The sequence below is a fragment of the Desmodus rotundus genome, chromosome 12, assembly GCF_022682495.2.
Source record: "Desmodus rotundus isolate HL8 chromosome 12, HLdesRot8A.1, whole genome shotgun sequence".
Classification (NCBI taxonomy): Eukaryota; Metazoa; Chordata; class Mammalia; order Chiroptera; family Phyllostomidae; genus Desmodus; species Desmodus rotundus.
The window spans coordinates 48287019-48299032 of record NC_071398.1 but is presented as its reverse complement, the minus strand read 5'-3'; the positions used below and the strand labels follow the sequence as shown (position 1 = coordinate 48299032).

General features: G+C 39.4%; 1 pseudogene; it reads left to right on the top strand.

The window, feature by feature from the left end:
* Positions 1-327: 327 nt before the first annotated feature.
* The window catches only part of LOC139440474 (vomeronasal type-1 receptor 4-like), a 30028-nt pseudogene continuing 18341 nt past the window's right edge, over positions 328-12014 (top strand).

Below are 12014 nucleotides of genomic sequence, written 5' to 3'. Positions count from 1 at the left end.
CATGCTGGTTTGCATATTAATTTGCATATGCATGTCCTAAACTACTCATAGGAAGCATTAGAAAGATTCTGCTGTTGTCAGAAACAACACTAAGAAGCACAATATTGCTCGTGTTACTCATTTAAAATTACACTGAAGCTTAGCCATGGCATTTCAAGTGGCAGAAGAATTGGAAATAATGATTGGAGACCCAGTCTGGAGATGATATTATCTAGAAACATGAAGCAATTGAAAGAAAGAAAACCCAATACAAAAATGATTCATTAAACTAATACAGTTGACACACTGTATTACTCTTCCTATGCACAACTAACAATCATTTACGAGATGCACTGGAAGATGGTGAATGGCAAAAAAAGCTAAAGGTAAATTAAAAAGGTAAAAATGTTAGGCCACCTGAAATTGAGTTGTGCCCATAATTTTAGTAATTTCTGACGTAAAACATGGACATTGAGTTCTTTTTTTATGTGCATCTCTCTGAAAATCCTGCTCAGGTACTTTGTGTCTCATTTTTGTTGGTGCAAATCAATATTCTGGAGATAAGGAAATATACTTAAAAAAATGACTTCTCATGCATGTTCCCAGAAAATGCAGTGAGACACGTGTGCATGGCTGCCAGTCCCTCACACGTCAGACCTTAGCTTTTCCTGGTCACTTTGTTGCAGTGTTGCCATTACTGTCTCCAAACAAGCCCACTTTTACTGGTGTCGCCTGTTGGGGATCGTGGAGCAAGAGCCAACCTCATTCACGCACTCCAGAGGGCCCTCTGGAGAAGCTAACTAGACACTAGAAATTGTTTTGTTTTGATTTCTTGGTAATTAGCAACTGAAAATAGATTTCAGAAACATTCTCCCTCTCAAACCTGCACCCCGATGGCTACTGCAGCTGAAATGACAAATGCAGCACCAAGGGGGCGGTGATGTCACAGAATCACTAACCCATGTCTCAGGGACCAGCTGACTCCTTCCCACATTTGCGCTGGCTGGGCTGACCTTTGCAGGAGCCCACCCACCATCCTCAGGGAGGGAAGAAGTTGTGAGTTGTCTTATTTCAACTTAAACAGCGGAGTCTATCATGAGAATGGGGCTATCAGAAGTCTGGGGAAGTGATCACGTTGAAAAACGTCATGTTTTAGGGGGTAAACTTGGTGCACTATCGAAGCCACACAGGAATGAGGAATAAGGCCTGAGGCATAAACCGGGCTGGTAAAGGCAGGTGGGGTCCTATACTGCACACTAATGATGGCTCCTAATTTAATTTAGTGTCATTGACAACAATAGCCATTTTGGTGTTTAAGTGCCAACGAAGCCTAATTTTCAAGGTGCTCAGGGACTGTAGTTCCGTGATCAATTTGCTGTTCTGTCCACCTTACAGGAAAAATAGACTGAATTTCAGGGTTACTAGAGTTGTGCTTGTAACACGTTCATGCTTGTGACTAAGAACAGGGTGAATCTGTAAGGACTATGTAATACTGTGCAGAATCAGTATTTGAATTAAAGTTGCTGGGACAGAAATGTTTTCTCTAACTGGTGTCTGATGCAATTAATGGAGATGGTAATTGTGTTTCTATTAAAACCACCTGCGATCTGTCTTTTTATTTTAGGGGTAATTCTCTCTTGAAGTAAGAGAAACGGCAGATAGGAAAGGGTCACTTAACTATAAATTCCAGACAACAGCTGTCAAAATTGAATTTATCTTGTGCTCTAGAATTTAGGGAGACCCACTTTTTAAAAAATTCTGGTATCAAATTTAAAAAATCTGTTGCAGTTTATAAAATACACAAGATTTCATGTCCCAGAGATTCAATTTTTGCATGTCTCAAAAGTGGTAATACTTTTCAAAACCCATGCATCACTGTGAGTAACTTGACTAGTTTTGATATTAATAAGTATATAAGGCTATGATCTGAATAGAATAATATTTTAGTTCCTACCCTACACTATTTTATCATGCAGTATTGTTTTACATCCCATAATTTGGGGTATGGCATTTTTCAGTAGTTTTCTGCAACAGGTGCTGTTGAATTTTTTCCCTGGCCCAAAAGCAAATGCATCTTTTTTCTGCCCTCTCCTCTCAAGCCATGCTTCTCTTCATTCGGTCCAGTTGGCCCTGGGTCAGGTTCCTGGAGTGTTAACTTCAATCAGTGCATGTACATTTATCAAGAATTCTAAATCTACATCCACCATTGCTGTCAGCCGACTGAAAATCTGTGCCTGTAAATGGAAACTTGTCATAATCAAAGTTATAAAATTACGACCAATCTAAAACCAAAAGGTCAAGTAAAAACAGCACTAACTATACTTCTGGATTATCCGAAGAACATGCCTGACTGGCTTTTTAGGGCAGCTTGCTGGTTTCACCTACTGTGTTTGTTACCAACCCGGGCATTTTCAAATTTCCGCTCTGCCCCTCGCCAGTGCGCGAATTTAGACAATTCGCTTAACTTCTATTTACCTAAGTTCCCCTTATCTTTATAATTAAAGTAATTATAATGTCTAAGTTATTCTTATCTAATAATTGACATAACAGTGACATGTACTTCATAGCTTTGCGAGGAATAAGGAAGTTACCACATGTGCACTCCTCTCAGCAGTGATCCACACATTGTAAGTTGTCTCTGAAGGTTATAAAGTCAGTCCTTGGACATCTCTTGATAAAAGACAAAAAAAAAAAAATCAAAAAGAAACAAAATAAAAGAAAAATTAAACGGAACCTAGAAATACCTAAGATAGAACTAATAGTGAACAGAGAACACTGAAATTCAGGCGGCCCTTGAAACACAGCCCCTGCCTTTTATTTCCACGCAGCCCCAGTGGCTGAGAACACGAAGATCAGTCGCCGGCAGTAGCGTGGCCACCAGGGATTTGACAATAGGAATGGTCTTCTTAATACTGACTACATTTGGAATCCTGGGGAATTTCTCTCTTTTTTGTCATTGCCTCTTCCTTCACTTCACTGGGTGCAAGGTCAGGCACACAGATTGAATTATCAGGCACCTGACAGTAGCCAACTTCTTGGCCATTCTGTCTAAAGAGTGCCCCACACAGCGGCGGCCTGTGGGTTGGGACAATTCTCAGTGCCTTTGCGTGTACACTTCTTTTCCATGTTCAAAGAGTGTCCAGAGGCATCTCCCTTGGCGCCACCTGCCTCCTGAGCAGCTTCCAGGCCATCACCATCAGCCCCTTGAACTCCAGGCGGGCAGAGCTTACGGTGAAAGCTCCCAGGTACATTGACCTCTCCACTGTCCTGTGTTGGATCCTGAACATCTGGTAAATATCATATTCCCTCTTTGTGTGGTGCACAAGCGGGTGAACACAAACATCACAAACCCAAGAGATTACGTGTACTGTTCTGCCGTTCGTCGTGACAAAACCACAGACTTGATATATGCAGCATTGCTGCTGTTCCTTGATGTTGTATATCTCGTGCTCATGCTCTGGGCCAGCGGCTCCATGGTCTTCATCCTGCACAGACACAAGCAGAGGGTCCGACACATTCAGAGAACACATGTGTCCCCCAGGTTCTCCCCTGAGACCAGAGGCATCCAGAGCATCTTGTCCTGGTGAGCACCTTTGTCTTTTCTTACACCTTCTCCTCCATTTTTCAAGTGTGTTTGGTTATTTTAAATAATCCCAGCCACTTGATGGTGAAGGCGTCCGGTCTCTCTGCTCTGTGTTTCCCAGCTCTGAGCCCTTTGGTTCTCGTGCACTTTGACTCCAGGGTCTCCTGGCTCTGCTTTGCCTGGATAAGGAATACAAAATCCCCTAATCTTTTCTGGAACATGTATGTTGCCTGTTTCTTCAGAATATTCCGTTGTTAACTCGCTCATTCACCACAGATTTACAGAATCATAAGCATAATTATGTGACAGTCACATTACAACTGGTAGCATATATATTATATCTATTTGTATACATAAAAATGTGTGTATATACCCACACATGTAGACCCATAAATAGGTAGATGGATATATAGATAGAGATGTATATGTATACATACAATTAGATTGTTTCTCAGTAGTATTGGAAAAGTATATGTTTAAAAATGTACTTATATGCCAAGTGAAATAGGCCAGTCAGAAAAGGACAATACAATATAATCTCACTTATACGTGCAATCTAATGAACAAAATAAACTGACAAACAGTAATGGAGGCATGGACACATGGAACTGACTGGCAGCCGTCAGAGCAGAGGGTGTTGGGGGCTGGGTGAAAGGAGGTGAATGGATTAAGCAAAGGAAACATACATGTATGACCCGTAGACACAGACAACGGTGTGGTGATAGCCAGAGGGAAAGGGGGTTGGGAGGGAGGAGGAGGATGGGGGTGGAAAGAGACTGTGCTGGGGGTGATGGGTGCTTGATGCAGTGCGCAGGTGATGCTTCGTTGAGTTGTGCACTAGAAACATGTATGGTTTTGCTAACCTATGTCACGCCAATGAATCCAATTGAAAATGTACTTAGAATACTAATTATGACATACTATTCTAATTTTCATATTTATTTCATCTGGTACTTATATGACCTTCCCAGTTGATTGTTGAAAATGACAAGGAATGTTGTTCACTTTCCTACTTTAACTCTTATGTTCAGTTGTCTCTTGAAGAAAAGAAAAACCTAATTGAATATAGTCAATATTTGACTTTAACAGGAACAATGAATATAAATGTGTTTAAAATAATAATGGATATATTTGGGATTAAAGTTATCAATTTACTTTGTGTTCTTCATGACACCTGTTCTGTTTTCTTATTTTTTCTGTCTTAACTTTTTCTGTGTTAATTTTAAAAATTATTGCACTTACTGCCTGTTTTTGTATTTTCAGTATCTCTTTAACCTAGGTATTGCAGTATACTTTTAAAAAATGATCATGATGTGAAGTTAATACTTTTAAAAAATTTTTAATTGATTTGAGAGAGAGAAAGAGAGAGAGAGAAGTATTGATTTGTTGTTCCATTCATTCATGCATTTATTGACTGCTTCTTGTATGTGCCCTGACTGGTGTTTGAACCCACAACCTTGGTATATGAGGACAACGTTCCAACCAACTGAGCTACCCAGCGAAGGCTTGAAGTTAATACTCTTACCTTCTACGTTGACAATACAAGAGAATAATGACATTAACTATTCAAATCCTTTCAACTTTCTCTTTTACTGCAGATATGTATTTAAACAATTAATATGTATGCATATGTCAGTTGTGGACAGCTCAATGAAATTTCACAAACTGAACACACTTCTACGTGCAATTCCTAGTTCAAACAACAGAACATCGTCACCCTGACAGATGCCTCTGTTTTTGTGGCTGCTCCCAGTCACTATTGCTAATGGTGACCGCTATTTTGACATTTAACATCTAAATCTCTTTACCTATTTTGAACATTACATAAATGGAAATATATATTTTTTGCATTCTAAACTTCCATATAGCATTTCTGATATTGTATGGTGGTGTTGATTATCCATTTATGCTGGTGACAGAATTTCATTGTGTGAAAATCAAACTATTTAATCATCATAGCAATGAAGCACATGTGAGTGATTTCTGTTTGGTGCTACTAGGAATGATGCATACATATAAATTGTAGAATGTATTTTTTAAAAATTTATTTCTTAGAGAGTGTAAGGGAGGGAGAAAGAGGGAGAGAAACATTATCAGTTGCCTCTCACATGCCCCCAACTGGGGACCTGGCCCCAAATGCAGCCACATGCCCTGACCAGGAATGGAACTGGCAAACTTTTGATTCACAGGCCAGCATTCAAACCACTGAACCATACCAGCCAGGGCTCTAGAATGTGTTTTGATGTGATGTGTAGAAATTTCTTTTATATGGTAATGATATTGTTGTGCCGTAGGTTTACAGGCATACCTCAGAGACATTGTGGGTTTGGTTCCAGACCATCTCAATAAAGTGAGTAGCACAATAGAGTGAGTCACACCAAATTTTTGGTTTTGCAATGCATATAAAAGTTATGTTTATAATATACTACAGTCTAGCAGATGTGCAAAAACATTATGTCTAAAAATACAATGTACATACCTTAGTTTAAAACACATTATTGATGTAGCCCTGGCTGGGTGGCTCTGTCGGTTGGAGCATCATCCTGTATACCAAAAACTTGTGGGTTTGATTCCCCATGAAGGCACGTACCCAGGTTGTGGGTTTGATTCCCAGTCCTGGTTGGGGCGTGTGTAGGAGGCAAGCAATCTCTCTCTCTCCCCTCCTCTCTCTCTAAAATCAATGAAAACATATCCTTGGGTGAGGATTTTTAAAAACTCACTGTATTGCTAAGAAATGCTAACTATTATCTGAGTCTTCAGTTTTTGTTGGTGGAGGGTGTTACGTTCGTGTTGATGGCTGAAGGTTGGGTGGCTGTGGTGATTCTTACAGTGAGACCAAATAGCGTTCGCTGCACTGGTTGACCGTTTTTTCACGACCAGTTTCTCTGTAGCATGCGATGCTGTTTAATAGCATTTTATCCACAGTGGACTTTTCAAACTTGGAGTCAGTCCTCTCAAACTTTGCTGCTGCCTTGTCAAGTAATTAAGTTTATGTAATATTCTAAACCCTTTTGTTGTGATTTCAACATTCTTCACAGCATCTTCACCAGGAGTAGATTCCATCTCAAGAAACCACTTTCTTTGCTCATCCATCAGCAAAGGGCGCCAACAGACTTGCTAGACACAGAGTTGCCCCACACCTTCATTTATAAAAAAACACAATATCTGCAGAGTGTGATAAAGCAAGGCGCAATGAAACGAGCTATGCCTATCTGTTCAGCTTTAAGAGAGATGCCAGCTTTCCATAATGTGTGCATGAATGTGACGCCCAACAGTAGTTGATGAGGTTCTTAGTTTATTCACATCCTTGTCAACACTTGACATTTTCTGTCACTTTCACTTTAGCATTCTGGGTATTGTACGATGGTATCAGGCAGTGACTTTATCTTCATGATGAATAAGCAACTTGAGCATCTTTTCACATGTTTATTAGCCATCAAGTAAACACTATTTGGAAGTGTTTTGTTTATTCTACTCCCTTTTTTCAGTTGTGTTGCCAATATTTCTCCTATTGATTTATAGGTGATATTTATATATGCAGAATATGAATCTATTCTTGGTGCTTGTTCTATTAATCTAATTATCTACCTATCTAATATTGATGTATTTAGGTACCTTTTGATGAGGAAAAACTCTTAATTCTAATATAATCTAACTTGTCATTTCCTCCTTTGTTTGTTTTTTTGAAGAAGTCTTTTCCTTTTCTACAATCACAAAGATAGTGTCCTTCCCTTCATTGGTTCACTCTTGCTGTGGATACTCAGCCTACCTGTCAGAGGACCCTCTACGATTTGAGAATATTCTCATCACACCTGTGGTTGAAAGTCGAGTGGAGATAGGCTAAACACAGAACAATGAGAATGGAGTAATTCTGGTGAGGAAGGACTGAAGACTCAAGCTTAATACATGTTTGATGGTTCCCAAAGTAGTTTATGACCCATAACAGAAATAAAGTAGTTTTTGACCTATCAAAGAAATAAAGCAAGTGATAATAGGATATTTAGAGATAATCAGAGGTTTTTTTTTTAAAAAAGCAGTATGTGCATAATAGAGTTTCCATGGAAAATAATATGGGAGGGGTGTACATGCCCACAGCAAGATATTAAGGGCGGCTTTCCACAAGATATGGTACCATAGCAGCTTCTTTTTTCTATGACTTATATTTTCTCACCTTTGATTATTTCTATAATCCTTACCCGAGGACAGTTTTATTGACTTTTTTTAGAGAAAAAGAAAGGGAGAGGGAGAGGAAGAGAGAAAGAGGGAGAGAGTCAGTAACATCAATGTGAGAGAGAAACATCAATTGGCCGCCTCCTGCATACACATGGACTGGGGATTGAACCCTCAACCTAGTTATGTGCCCTGACTGGGAATCGAACCCACAACCTTTTGGTGCACGGGATAATGCTCCAACCAACTGAGCCACTGAGCCAGGGCAGAAATGTCCTCCTGGCTAGGGCTATTTCCTCATCTTTTAGAAATGTGTGACTGAAAGTAAGTATTTAAAAGTTAAGCACTAGTGTCAAAATTGCTGAGAACATTTACTCTTTTTCAATGATCACTTCATATGGAATGTTTTGTACTCCATGCATCTTCTTCATTGAAGAATTAGTGATAAGTATTGTCTCTTGATACTTGTGTTCCAAAATTTCCCACTTAAGTGATATTTATAAATGTTTGTTCTAAAGGATTCAAGGGTGCCCAACCTTTTGGCATCTCTGTGCCGCACTGGAAGAAGAGTTGTCTTGGGCCACACATTAAATACATTGTGACACTTAATCACACAGACAAAAAAATCTCATAATGTTTTAAGTAAATGCATGATTTTGTGTTGGGCCACATTCACAGCCATCCTGGGCTACAGGTTAGACAGCCCTGGTTAGATGAATTTTCTTTTGTGAGCTTTGTTTTTAATCTATGCCTTTTCCATTCTTCTATTAATTTCTTATTTGCATAAAAATTTTACACTATTTTATAAAGAGTAGGTGTAAGTAAGAATAGATTTTAAATTTAGACAAATCAAAATAAAGTGAAGAGCAAAGTCCCCTTACTTCTCTCATCTTTCTCTCTGCAGCAGACTGTTTTTAAGAATTTTATTAAATGTGTTTATCGATTTTAGAGAGAGAGAGAAAGGGAGAGTGACAGGAATATCGACGTGAGAGAGAAACATAGATAGGTTGCCTCCTATATGCACCCCGACCAGGGATCAAACCTGCAACCTAGGTATATGCCCTGACCGGAAATCAAATCTTCAGCCTTGTTGTCTAGGGCGATGCCCCAACCAAAGGAGCCACAGCCAGCAGGGCTCAGCAGACTCTTAACCGCAGTTGCTGGTGTGACATTCCAGAACTACATGGCTACACCAATGTATCTACGTGGAAGGCACAAAGTGTAGAGGTAGCAGAAACTCTGGGGACAGGTGGTCCAAGTTGGAATCCTCATAGAGTCACGGCTTGTGTGACATTGGGTAAGTGATTACACCGAGTATGTCTCACTCTCTTCATCCGTAAAATGGATATTATATGAAGAGTACCTACCACAGTGTCACTATAAGGACAAAATGTATTATTAGTCTAGTGTCTGGTACAGAGCTTGAAACATGGCAAGCATTGTGCAGATGCCGATGAGATTTTCAAATATCCTTTTAGGTTTGCTCAATAAAAATATTATTTAACTACTAGCATTGTACCATGGTAATTTGTAGATGTTTTCACATGAGGATTGACTCTGTTAACTTTTTAGGGGTTTAGTATTATTGTCATACTTTAGCGATTTTCAACCAGTGTGCCCCAAGAATTTTTAAAATATGCAATATCTGACTATTTAGTCAGGGCCACTGACTTCTTCTCCCTTATATTGTCAAATAAAAATGACAACAGCCAGCACAACAATAGCTGTCCGGTGTGAATGAATCAAAATTATACTTCATTGTTTTGGTCAGATCAGCAAAATATGTAATATATTTTTTGGTGTGCTGATGTTTGCCATGAGATGAAAAAGGTTAAATATCACTGTAATACTTGAATATACTATGTTTCTTAAACTTGTGTCTTGTTTATTGGCTATTAGTTCTATCTGGAGATCAAATTCGTATGAGGCAAGGGGAAATTAATGGGAACTTTTATTTGATTAAATATTTTATAAGAAAGCATGGATATAATTATTTCCAATGGAAAGTATTACAAACAGTAAGTACTGGTGAGAATGTGGAGAAAGGGGAACCTTTCGCACTGTTGGTGGGAATGTAGGTTGGTGCAGCCACTGTGGAAAGCAGTATGGAGATACTGTAAAAAATTAAAAATGGATCTGCCTTTTGACCCAGCAGTTCCACTTCTGGAACTATATCTGAAAGAACCCAAAACATGAATTTGAAAGAACATAAGCACCCCTATGTTCATTGCAGCGTTTACTTACAATCGCCAAGATATGGAAGCAGCCCAAGTGTCCATCAGTAGATGAGTGGATAAAACAACTATGGGACATTTACACAATGGAATACTACTTGGTCATAAAAAAGAAGAAAATTTTACCCTTTGCTTACAAGAAGAAAATGGATGGACCTGGAGATTATTATGCTAAGTGAAATAAGCCAGTCAGAGAAAGACAAATACCATATTATTTCACTCATATGTGGAATCTAATGAAAAAAACTGAACTAACAAGGAAAATAGAAGCAGACTCATAGATGGAGAACAGGATGACAGCTAACGGGAGTGGGGAGTTTAGGGGTGAAGGGATTGATCAAAAAGGAAAAAGGACTCATGGACATGGACAACAGTGTGGTGATTGCGGGGGAGGGTGGTATAGTGGCACTAAATGGTAATGTAAAACATACAATTAAAAAATTAAAAATAAAAGAATATTACAATATATCTATGAAACTGTTACTCATGATCATTTCTTGGGTTGGCTTCTTATAAGGGAGAAGCAAGGAAAAAGGAATACTTCAAATACAAAATGCGTTGCTGTATTATTTTCTTACAATAAAGCAGGTGCAATATTTCAGAAATGCTATAATAAATAAAAGGATTTTCATTATATCAGGTTTGGGGCACAAAAGTACTTAAAGACACAGGCAGAGCTTGGTCAGAGGACAGCTTGCACACACATTCGTTTCTTTTCTTTTTTTAAAAAATATATTTATTGATTATGCTATTACAGTTGTCCCATTTCCCCCCCACTCCACTCCATCCTGCCCACCCCCTCCCTCCCACATTCCCCCTTATAGTTCATGTCCATGGGTCATACTTATAAGTTCCTTGGCTTCTACATTTCCTACACTATTTTTACCCTCCCCCTGTCTATTTTCCACCTATCATCTTTGCTACTTATTCTCTGTACCTTTCCCCCCCTCTCCCCCTCCCACTCCCCTATTGACAACCCTCCATGTGATCTCCATCTCTATGGTTCTGTTCCTGTTCTAGTTGTTTGCCTAGTTGGCTCTTGTTTTTGTTTTAGGTGTGGTCGTTAATAACTGTGAGTTTGCTGTCATTTTTACTGTTCCCATTTTTGATCTTCTTTTTCTTAGGTAACTCCCTTTAACATTTCATATAATAAGGGCTTGGTGATGATGAACTTCTTTAACTTGACCTTATCTGAGAAGCACTTTATCTTCCCTTCCATTCTAAGTGATAGCTTTGCTGGATACAGTAATCTTGGATGTAGGCCCTTGCGTTTAATCTTGGGTAATGTAATTATGATGTGCCTTGTTGTGTTCCTCCTTGGGTCCAGCTTCTTTGGGACTCTCTGAGCTTCCTGGACTTCCCAGAATTCTATTTCCTTTGCCAGATTAGGGAAGTTCTCCTTCATTATTTGTTCAAATAAGTTTTCAATTTTTTGTTCTTCCTCTTCTCCTTCTGGCACCCCTATAATTCGGATGTTGGAACGTTTCAAGGCGTCCTGGAGGTTCCTAAGCCTCTCCTCATTTTTCCGAGTTCTTGTTTCTTCATTCTTTTCTGGTTGGATGTTTGTTTCTTCCTTCTGGTCCACACCCTTGATTTGAGTCCCAGTTTCCTTCTCATCACTATTGGTTCCCTGTACATTTTCCTTTGTTTCTCTTAGCATAGGCTTCATTTTTTCATCTGTTTTTCGAACAAATTCAACCAATTCAGTGAGCGTCTTGATAACCAGTGTTTTGAACTGTGCATCTGATAGGTTGGCTATCTCTTCCTCGCTTAGTTGTATTTTTTCTGGAGCTTTGAAGTGTTCTGTCATTTGGGCCTTTTTTTTTTTTTTTTTGGTCTTGGCACTTCTGTTACTTTAAGGGGAGGAGCCTTAGGTGTTCACCGGGGCGGGGTAATGCTGGTCACTGCACTGTGATGCTGTATGTGGGGGAGGGGCCCAGAGGGAGCAATGGTGCCCGCCTCACTCTCCTCCGGCTTTCAATCTTTCACTCCGATACCCACAATCAAACTGGGCCCCTCTGGTGCTGGTTCCTCAGTGGGTGGGCTTG